At 33.7% G+C, this 17,011-nt stretch overlaps 1 long non-coding RNA gene across 2 annotated transcripts; it reads left to right on the top strand.

The window, feature by feature from the left end:
• Positions 1 to 11,433: 11,433 nt before the first annotated feature.
• LOC108330926 (uncharacterized) lies at positions 11,434 to 16,548 on the top strand. 2 transcript variants are annotated; one of them, XR_001832329.2, is made up of 3 exons: positions 11,434 to 11,589; positions 12,680 to 15,927; positions 16,401 to 16,548. It is a non-coding gene; the product is annotated as an uncharacterized LOC108330926 (long non-coding RNA). The 2 variants fall into 2 exon arrangements; XR_008248605.1 differs by having other exon boundaries at positions 12,680 to 16,202.
• Positions 16,549 to 17,011: the final 463 nt, after the last annotated feature.

Below are 17,011 nucleotides of genomic sequence, written 5' to 3'. Positions count from 1 at the left end.
CACATCACTGTCGGTGGAGGTTAGCCACACAAAATTAAAAACTTTCCTTATTTTGTTTATGGGTATGTTGGGAAGTCATAATTAATAATTGTTTTTATTCGAGATGATTGAAGAAATATAAAGATTGAAAACACTAATCAATATATAAAAGGAGGCAAGTAAAAGTAAACGAAGCAACAATCCACTTGATTAACAAAATGATTTAGATTAATTTTTTTTTGTAATAAAAATGATTTGTTGGGGGATGTTACAATAATTTAATTAAGATTAATTTAGATTTAGAATTGAATTTAATGTATTAAACATGGTCTCATAATGCATTAAATAAGATATAGTATGTGAACAAATCTGAAGAAAAAAAAATCATCTATGGATCTTTCAACTACATGAACACACATTTTAGAAAAATTATGGAAATTAAGTTTGGTGAGATGTACTATACAACATAATATTAACAATTCGATCGTATTATCGTAAGAGACACTACATTTTGCATAAAATCCAAATTCATGCAATGTTATTAATATACATGTTTCACATAGATTTGATAACAAAAAAGATGAGAATAATAAAAATGATGATAGCAATAATAAACAAACACATAACCATGTAGAGAAATCTATTATTTCTCTCGATAAGTAAAGTTAAAAATACGAAACGATTTTGTGAAAGAAATCACTAGTTTACTAATATCTATTCATTTTTACTTAATTTTTTTATAATAAATATTTTATTTATGTGAACGATATAATTTTTCATAAATTTGATGTATCTTATTTTATTTTATTTTTAATAATTTTTTTATGTAATAACAGTAATATCTAACATAATTTATTTATTTTCAACCACATCTAAATTACATTCTCTCCTCATTCTAGTAAACATGATCTACAAAACTCTTAAAACCTTTAGACATTAATATTCATAAATATTACTTTTTATCATTTTCTAACAATATTAATATGAAATTAATGTTCATTTGAATTTGTTTACTTATTTTTATTAGCCAACTGCCCGGCTTGTTATTTATACTATTTTCATACGACAAAATCTATAAATTAATAACATAATAAAATGAAACTTAAAATAAACATTAATAACATAATAAAACAAATAAAATATTTAATCAATTATTAATAATTAAATTTTTATTATGATAAATAATTAAATATAAAAATAGTAAAATATAAGTAAATTTAATCAACTAATTTAAATTTTAATATTTATTAAATTAATTTATTTTAAAATATTTTTATATTGAAATATAAAATTTTATTTATTAAATTTTGTTATAATTTTTTACTTGAATTTGTTTTAACTATAATTTATATTTAAACAAATTAATTTTCAAATATATTAATATACAAAAATTATTTTATTATATTAATAAAATAAAATTACAAACATTTTGCTTTTTCTTTTCTTTCTTTTTCTCGATCCAAATAATCTTAGTTTTTATTAATTTGTTTATTTTTTACAGTGTCACAGTCGTAAAAAAATATATGAAAGATGACATGATAATTAGGATCAAATTTTTGTTTATATTTTGCATATTTTTCTTAACTATTCATTAAAGTCAATTCACAATCAATTATTGTTAATGAATTGTTAAGGTGAGAAAGATGTGTACTTGTACTAGTGTATTGACATAAGTAAATATAAGATGTGTAAATATTTTAAAATGATACAATTGCCCCCACGTCAAATATTTACTTTACTAGGTAATTAACTACCTTGAATTAAAGTTTAGAATGGATTAAATAATATAACAAAAATCAGGATCAGACTATTAAAATGTATTTTCTTTCTTAATTTAGAAACCATACGTACCAAATAGGTTTAAATACCAATTTTTATTCCTACATGTGTTCAAATTGATATACTTTTTTTAAAATATTCACAATTTATTTCATATTTTGTACAAATAGTTCAAGTAGGTTATTTTTGCTTAAGACATTAAACATGTTAAGGTGTAATTGTCACCCTAACGAAAATTGAATGACTTGTCCAGTTAGTGATTGCATCGCAAGCTTTGACTTGACATCGTATGTGAAAATGTTAAAAGTTGAAGTGATTGGCTAAAAGGGAATGGTTAAGGTTCATGCAAAACATCACCATAGGGCCACCATGTCGTCATTAACGCCACCACATGTTCATCTTCTCGCGCAATCAAACCTTCATAGCCATCACACCATCAACCTTCATACGCGAACGTCGTACCATATTCGTTCCAAACTGCAGAACCACCATCAACCTTCATTACGCACCTTCAATAGCCATTGTGACCTGCACAAAATTAGAAACGCATCAAACCCTAAATCGCGCCTCGCCTTCATCGCAACCATGCTCATTCAATTGCGATGGTACCTACAGAAAAATCCCAAACCAAAATTGCAATTCACCACTTCGAACCTTAATCGCGAGTTCCTTCTCCCTTGATTCAAAACTTGCAAAAGAAAATATCAGAAACCAAATCACCTAATTTGAACCTCCACGACCAACATTCGAAAGCCCTAACCTAAATCGCGCCGCAACAACGAGTTTGTCTCCTCCACCTTCGCACACTACAAGCAATTCTCCTCCATCTTCGTCTTCTCCATGAACTCGAAGAACCCAGATCGTGTTCTAGCGAGCCACCATGACTAGTAAACATCTACTTCTTCGCATCATCATTTTCTTAATCGCAGAAGAAACACGAACATCATCTCCATCAATCTCTAGACCTGTAAATAGAGAAGGAACCACGACATAAAAATCCCCTCTAATCACGTCACTATGAGCTCCTTTGTGCAATGGAAGAACCAACCGTCGTCGTAGATGAGGGTCGAAAACCTTGGTTCGAGAAAGAAAGAGCGTTTCTTGTGCCACAAACACCATTATGCAATTTTGCAAAACCCTAATTTAGGTGGGAAGGGGACTACCACGTGACAATCCCTCATTGAGCTTGCCACACAATGAGTAACTAGAAAGCTCATTCACTTCTAGCTAAGGTGACAATTATGCCCCATAAACAAAAATGACCTACTTGAACCATTTTTCTAATATATGACATCACTGTGAACAACTCAAAAATCATAGGATCACTCTAAACACAACTAACAAAAGGACCAAAATTGATATCAAACTATTGCTAATATAATACACATGTACTCGAATGCCTCATAATTAAATGTTAATGTCCGACATAATACATGTAATTGTAAATTTTCTAAAAAATAATACACAGTCAACAATTTATTTTGGAAAAAATGTACTTTTATTTTTGTATTTGAATTATTTTCACACGTTAAAATAGACGGATTAAATCAAAACATAAAAAAAAGAATTTAGTAAATGTTTAATTTAATTTAATTTTTAATTAAATATTAAGTTGAAGTATAAATAACGTAAATATATATAGTTTTAAAAATCTAGAAACTTATTTATTTATTTGAAACACGAAAAACCAAGTTGATAAAATGCATAAAATTAAAAAGACATTTTTTTTCAAAGGGTATTTAGATGGAAGTGAATAGAAAAAAAGTAGTGGAAAAAGCAACAAAAGTAGAATATCTCTTTTATTAATTAAATTTTAAAAAAATATAAACCCAGAAAAGAGATTAAGTAAATAAGTTTGAGATACATTATATTTTGTAACTTTCAATACATTTTAATTAATAAATTTAAATCTTTTTCTAAATGAAAAATTTAAGGAGAAAATTAGATATATCTCTTTTTCTTAAAAAAAAGAAAATAGATACATGTTATATGTTATTGATGACAAATTTATGAACACCGAAAACGGCGCCACAAACTTGTTTAACACTCGGCAAGTGTGGCCGAATCGTATCAAGTAATAAAACTAGGTAAGACCAAGTATCGTTTTCCCAAAGGACTCACGACCTAGTTAGTTATCTAATTTGTTGATTATTTAAGACTTGTGAACGATTGATTGTAGGTTTTTTTATGCAAAAGACAGTAATTAAACATGTATGCATGAATTTGATCAATGGCAAAAAGAGTAAAACAAACACGTAATGAATGATATGGATGAGTATGTTGTTGGGGTTATCAATTTCATCTTATCCACTCTCATATATTTTAGGAATTCATCAATCTTTTCATTAATGTTAATGCCACTCTCTAAATTACCTTGTCAAGAAGGCCTATCCTTAATTATGAGTTCATACAATTCCTAGCATTCCTAGAAATTAGTTCTAAAGTGCAGGAGCTTAAAGGCAACCAATATGCTATTGGGAGAAATTCCCCGGATCTAGATCTCCCTATACGTTCCCATATCGACAAAATCAATAATCATAGCAATGAATGAGTTAAACAAAGCAAGCATTAAGCAAAGAGGAAAAACCCTAACTAATGATGAAAGAAAGCATGTATCTTAAAGTAAGATGTTAAAACATTAATTCCATATATGAGAGTTTCACAAGACTACATTGATTCCCCAACAACAATACAAGGTTTAGTTCACCATATTCATGGTGAAACTAGATGAACAATAATGAAAGAATGAAAGATGAAACCCTAGAAAGGTGAAAAGGTAGCCTGAGCATCCAAGATCTTCCTTCAAAGGGGTGGAAAAGAGAGTGTTTGCTTCGTTCCAGCCAAAGATACAAACCCTAGGAACACCTAAAGCTTATATATTGTTCGTAATAATACAGAAAATTAGGCCCAAGCCCAAAATAATGCCGCTCAGCGGTAAACTACTGCTCAGCGGTAAGTGCGCGAGTTGGTTTCCTCCCCTCGGCGGCCTTTTCACCCTTCAGCAGAACCAACGTGGGTTTCTGAGTGCTGCTCAGCGGTAAACTGCCGCTGAGCGGTAGTTGCGGCTTCTTCTTTTGCACTTTTTGATGTCTTTTCTGATTCCATTTCTATCCTTCTTCACTTCTTTCACCAAATTCACCTTAAAACCTGCATAAAACACTGAAATCAAGCATAAACGTGTCCAGCTCTCTTATTTCCGAAAATATAACCAAAAGCATGATTTCAAGCTAGTTTCTAAGTGTTAAAGGTTGCTTTTAGTATCAAATTTAAGCATGAAAATAACAGTTTTTCAACTGTTATCACAACCCCAAACTTAGAACTTTGCTTGTCCTCAAGCAAACAAAATGTAACTCAATCTTCTACCAATCAATATAATGGTTCACTCCATTCAAAATCCTATTTTCAAGATAAGTAAAAACTTCAATCAAACTCATGACAAAGATTTCAATCAAGATGTGCACATGCTTTGGTGTTCAAAAAGTCACTTATTATCCAGCAAATGCTATTTTTCATGAATGATCAATCAACTAAGCATGGATGTTCATGTGCTCATGGAATATTTCCTCACTAAGTAAAGTGTTTCACTCAAACACAAGTGTATAAGAGGTAATCACTCATTCGCTCTACTATCACAATGTCACATGAATTGACTTTGCCTTTCTTTTAACCACAATCAAATAAATTCACAAGCATGCATCATCACAAGGACTTTTCAATGGATTATAATGTGGCTGGGCTAACAAGAAAATTGGTTTTTCTAGATCACAAAACCCTTGAGTTAAGAGAATCATATAAACACAATCATTTTTATTTTCCCAACTTCCCTTTGCATTGAGCTTTGCTTTTTCTTTTCTTTTCTCTTTTTCTTTTGCTTTTCACATACTTAATTCTTAGCTCTTAGCTCAATGCTTTCAATTTCCCTTTCTATTTTCCAACAACCCCAAACTTGAACATTTGTCAATACCACAAAATATTTTCTACTTAACTCAAGGTAAAGCTTTCAACAAGGGTTTTAAATTTATGTTCAAAGCTAAGGGTTCAAAGGATAGAACACATAGTGTTCTCTTTTAGTGGCTTATTTCATGCAATTTGGCTAATATAAGGGTTTCCAACAAACGACCTTGATCATATAATGCAAACAAGCAATTGATTCAATCATAGAAAACCTGGGCAAAATTATTCATGCTTCCAAAGTAATAGCACTCAATCACAAAAACTCTAGAGCTCAAAACCTCACATATAAGCTCATTCACATTTGACATACACATCCTGCCTAATATCACAATCACAATCACAATAACTTGCAATTGTTCACAAAGTTTGTGAACCACCTGTATAAGCATGTAATGTGCACATCTCAACATCAATCTATATCCAAGCATCATCAAGCATTACTTATCAAAATTTCACAATCATAAGCAAACCATCATAACAAATAAAGTTTCCAATTGAGTACATCAAACCCTATTCTAAAACACAAATAAATAAGTTCAGAAAACCAAACAAAAACATAAGTCTTGCTTTAGTTATGATAGCATTCATCAGTAAATGCTATCTCAGCTCCTCATCAATCTGAGTTGTCATCTGTATCCTCCTCTTCTTCCTCATCTTCAGTATCCTCAAATGCATCATCCTCATCATCATCAACATCATCTTCTTCCATCTCCATAGCTGAAGCTTCAGCTGCTTCAGCTCTGTCTCTTTGTACCTGCTCTTCTGGCCAGGCTACCACATTATGAAACTCCTCCATAGTCCACCTGTGTGCTGGAGGTGTATCATACATTCCGACAATCATTTCAGCAGTGGCCATCTGTCCTCTGTGGATAGACTGTAACTGTGCACCTATAAGAGACATGTACATGTCCCTCATCTGGAAAGGTTCTGCTTCATGAGTCTTAGCAGATGCCTGACTCTATGCTTGCCCTCTTTCTCTACGAGTACGGCGTGGTGGAACTGGCTGAGCCGCCTCCTCACCTCCATAGTATTGTCTGTAATAGGCCTCATCAATTGCTTTCCTTGGCCTTTCAAATGGTGGAGCAGAAGTATCCACCCCAGCTATCTTGCAAAGGTGCGTAATCAAAGAAGGATGTCCTAAGGGTGTTTTGCTGTTTGTTGTGTTGGCACACATCCTTATCTCATCAGCTATTATCTGTCCAATATTGACATTCAAGTTCCTGATTGCACAGTAAAGGAGGAGTGTCCTACTAAGAGTGATGTCTGACACATGAGAACATGGCTGAATGTTGGCATGAGAAAATGTCATCCAATACTTTGCAAGAGGAGTCAAGTCAGTTCTCCTAATGTTAACCACAGAGCCAGTTCTATTCCTCTGAAAATGTCCTTCAAGTACACATAAAACTCTCTCCACATCATCAAAATCAGTGCCTTCTTCCATACAGAGAGCAAACTGGCATTGCTCACCAACCCACACAGTATCCAAGAAGTTGTTGATGGAATCAGGATCATACCTAATAGCATGGCCTCTGACATAGCCTAGGTAATTCTCAACTGGATAATCACCAACCTTTCTTGCATTAGTGTAGAATTCTTTCACCACAGCTATATTGGCAGGTGTAGGGTATGTGGCTAGCTTCCCCCAATCATTCCCTAACAATTGCTCTCCAAATTGAGGAGCAAAGTTAGGTATCATTCCAACCTTTCTCTCCATAAGTAGTCTCCTATCTTGGACCACCTTGAAGTGCTTCTCATGTTTGCGAGATAGGAACCTACTAGAATGAGATTGTTCTGGTTCCTTTTCTTTTCTTTTGGATGCCATGGTCTTCATTGTTTTGCCTGAAAAGGATGCCATTCCTACATCAAACACAGATACAAAACCACAAGCATGTTGTTAATCATTAGTAAAACACATACAACACCATTATTTCGAAGCTAAATCACCACTGAGGGTCAAAATCACCCCTCAGCGCCACCAGTGCAGCTATCCAGAACGCAACTCAGCAAAAATCACAAGTCTATCAGAGTGCCGCTGGCAATTTACCCCTGAGCGGTAAATCTGCAGAATTTTGAAAAACTCCTTTTGGCTTATCCTAACTCCACCCACATGCACTTTTCAGTTTTCCATATCACAATCATTCAGTTTAATCGGTTCAAACATCAATTAAATCATCAAATCATGCATAAAGATCAAAACCCCTAAAAATTCATGCTTTAACAATCCAATTCAAACTCAAGAACCCTAAAATGAAAAATGCTTGACTTACTTGGGTGGAGATGCTAGATGAATGGAGAATGCTTTCAAGCTATGATGCTCTCTTCCAACCCCAAACTTAGATGGAAAACTAGTGAGAAAGTGAGTGAAAAGGAGATTTTCTCAAGAGGGATGAGGGAAAAGTTGTAGAGAGATCCTTTGAAAAAGTATGTAGAAGTGTGTGTGTAGAGAAAAGTATGATAAGAGAAGCCAAGGCGTAGCTTAGGGTATAAAAATACCCTAATGGGCTCGGGTTCTGCTAAGGGGAAACCTAAGCTCAGTCTGCGACACTACCGCTCAGCGACACTTTCGGGAAGTGTTCTTCTTCTTCCTGGCTTGACCTAGATGCGTCCTAAACATACCCCTCACTGGCTCCCTACAATAAAATTCTCAAATCACTCATGCACAACCCTATTATGCAACTAAAACAGAATAAAAACAAACAATACAGATAAAAGCAATTAACTAGGTTGCCTCCCAGGTAGCGCTTGTTTAAGTCATGAGCCTGACCCAAAATCCACCAACACCCATCAGTAGGTGTAACAAACCTAGTATCCTTCAGTAGATACTTAACCACCTAGCATCCTTCAGTAGATGCTATATCCAAAAGAAATATTTACAGAAATAATGTCCAACTGATTAAAAATTACAAAACCAAAATAAAATCAAAAGAAATATTGTCCTTAAATCACTAGAGTGCCTTCCAGCAAGCGCTCTTTTAACGTCATTAGCTTGACCCAATAAAGCTCATGTTCTTTCTTCTTTTTCTTCTTTCTACTGAACTTCTTTAGGAATTTGATAAAACCAGGAACCTGTTGCGGTGTCTCAATCAGAGGAACTTTAATCTCCAATTTCTTGAAGATTTCCATAAAGCACTTAAATTTTTTTTCCTTCCTATGATACTTCTTTGGATGAGGAAGAGGTTTTTCATATGATTCTTTCTTTTTTTCTCTCATCTTCTTTTTCTTCCTTTTCCTCTCCCTAAATTTTCTCTCCCTAAATTTTCTCTTTTTCTTTTCTCCTATTTTTTTCTTCCCTTTTCTTTTTCTTTTCAACTTCTTTATTTTCACACAAATTCTCTTTCTCTCTTCTCTCTCAACCACTTCTTTTTCTTTTTCTTCATCTTTATCTTTCCCACTCAACTCTTCTTTTTCTTTTCTCTCTATCTTTTCCTCATCTCCCCCTATTTTTTTCTCATCAAGAATCTTGTCACTTTCAGTGACAATGACTTATCCTTCCTCCTTAGGGTTAACTTCAGTATTAACATTCAATCTCTGACTAATGTAACGAAGGTGCATCTCCATCCTTTTACGTGATTCTTCAATGCTTTTCTGAATAGAGTCGGAATTTTTCAAAAATCGTTGAAGGGTGTCATCCAAACCATCCAAACTTTCTGATAGAAAGGGTTGTTGCTGCCATTGTTGTGGTGCTTTTGTGATGACAATTAGGTATCTGTATGTAGTGTTGAACTGCCTCCTCCAATGTTATCCTTCTTCCTGATAGAGAGGGTCGTTTCTGCCATTGTTGTGGTGATTGATTCTTAAATTGTTCAAAAGCTTGCCAAAATTCCATGCTTAAGTGAGGTTTCCACTGGTGGTTAAAATTACCTTAGTGAAATTTGAGTGCCCATATAGTTAAATTCTTGTCCGAATTGCATCCTGCAAACTTTAGGCACAAAACTCTACAAAATATTTGTTAGCACAAAAAGATAGAGAAGATAGATAAAAAAAATCAAAGGATATAATTGAAAAGATAAGAAGATAAGAAATAAACAGAAAAATAAAAACAGAAAATAAAATAAAATAAAATAAAAACAGAAAAATAAAATAAAATAAAACAGAAAACAAGTCAAAAATAATCAATAATCAAACAAATAAACTAGTTAAACCACGAGTCTCCAGCAACGGCACCAAAAACTTGATGACAAACTTATGAACACCGAAAACGGCGCCACAAACTTGTTTCACACTCGGCAAGTGTGACCGAATCGTATCAAGTAATAAAACTAGGTAAGACCAAATATCGTTTTTCCAAAGGACTCACGGCCTATTTAGTTATCTAATTTGTTGATTATTTAAGACTTGTGAACGATTGATTGTAGGTTTTTTTATGCAAAAGACAGTAATTAAACATGTATGCATGAATTTGATCAATGACAAAAAGAGTAAAACAAACACGTAATTAATGATATGGATGAGTATGTTGTTGGGGTTATCAATTTCATCTTATCCACTCTCATATACTTTAGGAATTCATCAATCTTTTCATCAATGTTAATGCCACTCTCTAAATTACCTTGTCAAGAAGGCCTATCCTTAATTACGAGTACATACAATTCCTATCATTCCTAGTAATTAGTTCTGAAGTGCAGGAGCTTAAAGGCAACCAATATGCTATTGGGAGAAATTCCCTGGATCTAGATCTCCCCGTACGTTCTCATATTAACAAAATCAATAATCATAGCAATGAATGAGTTAAACAAAGCAAGAATTAAGCAAAGAGGAAATACCTTAACTAATGATGAAAGAAAGCATGTATCTTAAAGTAAGATGTTAAAACATTAATTCCATATATGAGAGTTTCACAAGACTACATTGATTCCCCAACAACAATACAAGGTTTAGTTCACCATATTCATGGTGAAACTAGATGAACAATAATGAAAGAATGAAAGATGAAACCCTAGAAAGGTGAAAAGGTAGCCTGAGCATCCAAGATCTTCCTTCAAAGGGGTGGAAAATAGAGTGTTTGCTTCGTCCCAGCGAAAGATACAAACCCTAGGAACACCTAAAGCTTATATATTGTTCGTAATAATATAGAAAATTAGGCCCAAGCCCAAAATAATGCCGCTCAGCGGTAAGTGCGCGAGTTGGTTTCCTCCCCTCAGCGGCCTTTTCACCCCTCAGCGGAGCCAACGTGGGTTTTTGAGTGCCGCTCAGCGGTAAACTGCCGTTGAGCGGTAGTTGCGGCTTCTCCTTTTGCACTTTTTGATGTCTTTTCTGATTTCATTTCTATCCTTCTTCACTTCTTTCACCAAATTCACCTTCAAACCTGTATAAAACACTGAAATCAAGCATAAACGTGTCCAGCTCTCTTATTTCCAAAAATATAATCAAAAACATGATTTCAAGCTAGTCTCTAAGTGTTAAATGTTACTTTTAATATCAAATTTAAGCATGAAAATAACAGTTTTTCAACTGTTATCAGTTATGCTGTTCTCCAATGAAATTTATGGTTTGAGACAAATATAATGTAATAACATTTTAGAAAAGTCTTTTATTACAAAAATTACCAAAATAATAATTGAAGTGTAACTGGATAATAGTAAAATAAAACACACTTAAATTACTCCTTTTAAGTTTCGTCCAATTTTAAACTGCATTTCTGAAAGAAAATGGTCCACACTCGTGGTACAGTATATTTAATAGTGCGAGAATAGATAAAAAAAAAAAATCAAAGGTGAGAAAGTAAAAATAGATAAATAAAATTCAAATCCCGCAGATATTTGCAGAGGAAAGAGAAGCCAAGCGAAGCTCGTGTCCTTTCTCTGGCAGCTTAGACATAGCACAATCACAAGCTCCACTCTAGGGTTTCGCTCTTTACTTTCTCTTCACCACTAACTCGTGAGTCTTCTCTCAACCTTACTATGCTTTTACCTTTCCGCTTCTTATTTAGGGTTTAAATCCTCTCCTGTAATTTCAATTTGGAACTTGCTTGAAACCTAATTTATGTTGTTTTTCTCTGTTTTTGGAGCCTCAATGCTTGAATTTGATTGTCGGATGTGGTGTACGCGAAAACTACCGGTTAGTACAACAGAAACGGAAGCTAGAAAATGGAATTGTACATGCCTAGCCTTTCTTTAATATGAAGTATGATACCAGCCAGATAAATAACTATTGCCAGTTAGAGAAAAAAAACACTAGGAAGGAGAGAAAATACATAGGAGAGTACTAATGATAACCAGGCTCTTCTTCTCGCTCTTACAATACTATTAACCATTCTTCTAGTGTTGGAGTAAGTAATTTCCTCATGTGGTTATTTTTGCTCTAGCCTCTATGGTCATTATCTTTGTGAGGCAATATGACAGTATCCTAGTTAGCGATTCATTCACCCTTTGGCATTGAAAGAATTTTGGAGACATGAGAATGGGGAATCATTATAGTTGCGGTGACAGTGTATTCTTAAATCTTGATAGGTTATCTTTTCTTAGTGAGGAATCACTAAAGCTATGCTTTGGTTTAGACTGAAAATGCATAATAAAGGCCTTTTTATAATTGCATCTTCTTGTATTGGACTATCTGCTTGGTTGTCTCTGTTCCATTTTATAATGAGCATTCTGGTTCTTGATTTTGGATAAGAGTTACTTGGTTTTTAGTATTGAGTTACAACTTGATCGTGATATTTGTTTTCTGTTTTAGCATTTTGTCCTTGCCTCCACTATATTGTGGAAATAAATTTCGTATGCTACACTTGCCTAAAATATGTTTGACTGATGTTATTGGAAAGAAACTTATTTGGTCAATCCTACATGTTACTGTACCCTGAAGCAGGAACATATTTTAGGCGTTCACCCATACAATTAGCTGGATTACGAAGATCCGAGATATTAGGTGGCTGTGTAGTTGGGTTAGGAGTCTCCTGTGTGCTTTATTTCTGTGTCTCAGTAAGAGTATATTATTCCAAGTGCTAATATTAGATACAATTTTTCTGCAGTAATTTAATGTGATCAATGCGTGGAGGTGTTACCAAGTTCAGTCAAACTGTCAAAGTAGCTGGTGTAAATGGGTTTCCAATGGCATTTGATCCTTCCACTGGATCAATAGCACACTAATCAGTTCAATATTGAATAGTTTTGAAGTGGAGAAATTTTCAATATATTCTGGGATTGCAGAGGAATAAATAAACCATTGACTAGTTCAAGAAAGGGAAAGGATGTTCCACCTCATGTTTTACTAGATACACCAATGCCCATTTGACGTCAACAACAAATATTGAAGAAAATCAGTGCAATACACACTGTAGCTTTGATCTACTTTTGGGGTGGCCAATGGTTGAGTGTTTTGAAATATTTATGAGATGGATTAAATCTTATAAATTTTGTTATAAGAGCTATACGATTTCGATCTTCATGGATTTTGGAGAATAGACATAGCCTTTGGAAGATTCTTTGGAAGAGCTAGAGTCTTATATTTGCTTATTTGAAGATTGAAATCTGTTGAAATGGATTTGACATCAATTTTGAGGCCTTGGCAGATGTTCTCTCTAATTATTGAATCAGTTAGTACAGATGACCAAGAAGACTATTTCTAAAAGATTATAGATCATTAAAAATTATCAGGCTGTATCTGACATTACACAAGGAAGACTTGATGGTATAAACAAACATTATGGAGCTTTACTAGGTGTTTGTCACATCTAAGTGATAGTTAGTCGAATATGGTTGAATTTTTTTTTCAATTCAACCATATAAGTGTATCCTTTCCTTAGGATTTGACATAACCCGATAGGTAATTCATTTAACTACCATGCATCTTCCACACCATCAATTATCCTGGTTATCATTTCCTCTTGACTTTGACCACCACTGTCAATGTTTGCTCTTTAAATTTTTCTTTATCGTTAATTTTGTGTCACTGGGGAAGGCTTACATCTTCGAGTTACCTGACTGGCAGTTAAAAGGTTACTTTCAAGTATTTGTGACCCTCATCACTGGAAGAAGTTTGCCCCCTATTAATTTCTATAGAAGTCATTGGGTTATTTTAATTTAAATTTTCTGAATATATTTGAATAATTATTTAAAATGATTTTTGGGAATTACAGAGGCAATCATTATCCCACAAGTAGCCTATTCGCATTGTAATATGGTAAATAAGGGTTAGCATTATTGATTGATTATACTATTAGGCGTTATACCCAACTGGCATTCAGTCGTAACCAAATCTATTTTCATGGACCTAAAATAGTTTTTATGTTTGCGTGTGGATATTTTAAGTCAGTAAATTTTTCTATATTTATGATTACAAGTTCGGCTCGTTCTTGCTTTGAAAAAAGTGGTATATCTCCCAATTTTGAATTTTAACTTCGGACCTCGCTTGAAGTAAACTTGGTAAATAAGATGTGAAAGTTGTGATAACGAGTGAAAGGTTGAAATTTTAATTTTCGCATTGCTAGTAAGAGAAGATGGGAAACCAAAGGAGCTTCAATTCACTAGTGCTTATTTGGTTTGAAATTCAAAAAAGGACTAGAAATATCTACAACTTCTCTCCATTTATTATAATTTTTAAAGCAAAACATGAAGGTGTAAACAAAATTTATTTTTCCCATATTTTTTTATATCATTTTTTTGTGTGGAAATGTATAATTTCTAACTGAATTCCTTAAGGCTTAAGAGCGGAGGATTGCCCTAGTTTTACAGGGACTTTTTGGCTAGGTACAAGGCGTGTTCTGTTTTGATCCGCTAAACTATACGAGACAACACAACACAAAAAGTATTTTTAGCCGTTTGATTTAAAAATTTAGTGAGAAGGCACAATATAGGGGATGGAGGACAAAACAAAATTATTAAAAGTTATACTAAGAGAAGTATATGTTCAGTGCATAACTCAACTCTTGCATGAGATTATCTTAACAAAATCTTTATGTGGTTTTGTAATAGTATTCTATTTGTAATCGTCGTGACTACCGTTTATAGTGATGACCTTTGGCATTTCATTTACATCAAAACAATGAGTTTTTATATGAAACTGAAGGTGATAAAATGCTTGGAACTACTGTACCACTTTACCAGATATCATATATTGATTTATCCTCTGAAAAAATTGTGATAAATTCATTTTCAACCCTTACCTTTCATATATACCAAGCACATTCTACTATGCGATTTGAAAAACACCTATACCTTCATTTCTGGTGCTGGTAGAAAATGGTTTGGCTGTTCCATTGGTTCATTAATCTAATCTGGGTATCGCACTTTGGAGGTCTTGGTCCAAAGCTTAACAGACAATACCCTACACCCTCAAAAATGATACGCTGTTTTTAGTAATCTTTATCTAGAGGATAGAAAGATATCAAAGCAACTTGTGGAGAATTTCCAATTCCAAGTCAGATCAAGTGGATTTGACTATACAACTGAATTGTTTCTGTAGTCAATTGTATCCAGATGAAGTGCTGGAATTTTCAGTAAGTGGTTTCTGTCTCAAACATTTTTGGGATTAGATAATTTTACTTTTTTTTTTTCTGTTCATGTGTTACATATCCGAGTCCGAGACGTAATTAATCACGATCACAGTAAGTAGAAAAGACAATGACTGAATAATAATGACTAATGAATTTCTTTTATTGATGGTAATATCTGAATAAACAAAAGTAAACAAGGGTATTTGGGAGCCTCCTTCAATTACTTGAGAGCATAACCTCCCTCAGAGGAGCATAGCCGCCTGTCAACAAGACTCAATAATCAAAAGCATGCCCTAAACAATAGCATCTAGCTTTATTTATATTAAATATTTTCCTAGAAAATAATTTTATTTACTATAATTAACTTATACTAAATATTTCCGTAGGATATAATTCTATTTACTCTATTTAACTTATACTAAATATTTTTCTAGGATATAATTCTATTTACTATAATTAACTTATACTGAATATTTCCCTAAGATGTAGTTCTATTTATTATAATTAATTTATATTGAATATTTTCCTAGGATATGACCTTATTTACTATAATTATTTCTCCCCCATCCTAACTGTTGTCCTAGTTAGGATAGTCACTCTTCAACCGATCGATTCCAGCTCTTCACCGCCTTTCGTTTGGTTTTGCTCCCCCTTACCTCCTACTGTTCGGCTCCAACGCTTCACCGCCTTCCACCGTTCGACTTACTTCCCTTTGCCTCCTACCGTTCGGTTCCCCTGCCTTCTATCCTATTACCCAATATCCTATCACCATGTTTCTTTGATTGGTGCTTCTTACGTTTCCTTTTTCCATGTTTGTTGGAGGATTTGGATCCTCCTGCCTTATATTGTTCTTTTCTATTGATTCATTTCTGTTGAAAATGGTCACTTGTAAATGTTTTGAACGGTTCATTTGAAGTTAGATTAAGACTTGTATTAACTCTTTCCACCACTTAGATGGACCTATGGAACCCCCTTTAAGGGGCCCTAGGGCCTGGCGCAGATGGAAGAGAGTTAGAATAGGACTGTTATTAACTCTTCCAACTGAACACATTGGTACAATGTATGCTCTGTCAATTGAACTTACACGCTCTAGCTTGATACTTATTGTTTTACATACAGTGGAAGTCTTTCATTTACTTTATAATTTTTGTCTTTCATGTCTCCTAGCATGTTGTCGTACTTTAATGAAGAAAAACATAGTAGAAGATTGAGAATATAATCTTAGAATTCTTGTGATTTATATGTTTTGTTAATTCAGAGAACACTGCATTTGTCAAAGTGAAGCATTACTTTTTTGGTAAGTGAGATGAGTGGAAGTGGCAAAAAGCGCTCTTCAAAGTGGGATTTTAGAGTTGATCCTGAATTTTCACCTGATGTTAGTAAGCAATTACGACCTGGGTGCTCCTCTGCAGATGTTGCTGGTAACAATAGTTTGAAGTGGTCGTATTTTGAAGGAAGTGATAAATTAAAGCCTGATATAGGATTTTCATCCAAGGAACCTTTTTTTGGAGGCAGAGGTTCACATAAGGACGATGTTATGAATAAAGACTATGGATGTTTGGATGCAACAATGGAATGGGATGAGGATGGTTACAACAAGAAAATTTCTCTTGGATATGAGGAATGGAAACCTAAGAGACAGTCAATCTCCTAATAATGGTTGGAGCATGTCAGTCAGGTTTGTTTCTCTTCTTGATGTGTCTGTGCTGATCCTATTTGCTGAATATTGGTTGAAACATTATATTTAACTGTTCATATGACGTTTTGTTGAGAGCATGCTGTAAATAACCTTGTTTGGGTATAGTATAAGTTGAACAGGTTCAAAAGGTCCTACAATATATGTTTGTTGTGTCCTCTGAAGCACTGTGC

The sequence above is a fragment of the Vigna angularis genome, chromosome 4 (assembly GCF_016808095.1).
Source record: "Vigna angularis cultivar LongXiaoDou No.4 chromosome 4, ASM1680809v1, whole genome shotgun sequence".
NCBI lineage: Eukaryota > Viridiplantae > Streptophyta > Magnoliopsida > Fabales > Fabaceae > Vigna > Vigna angularis.
Note: the sequence above shows the minus strand (reverse complement) of the source record. Positions and strands in the feature narration are given on the sequence as shown.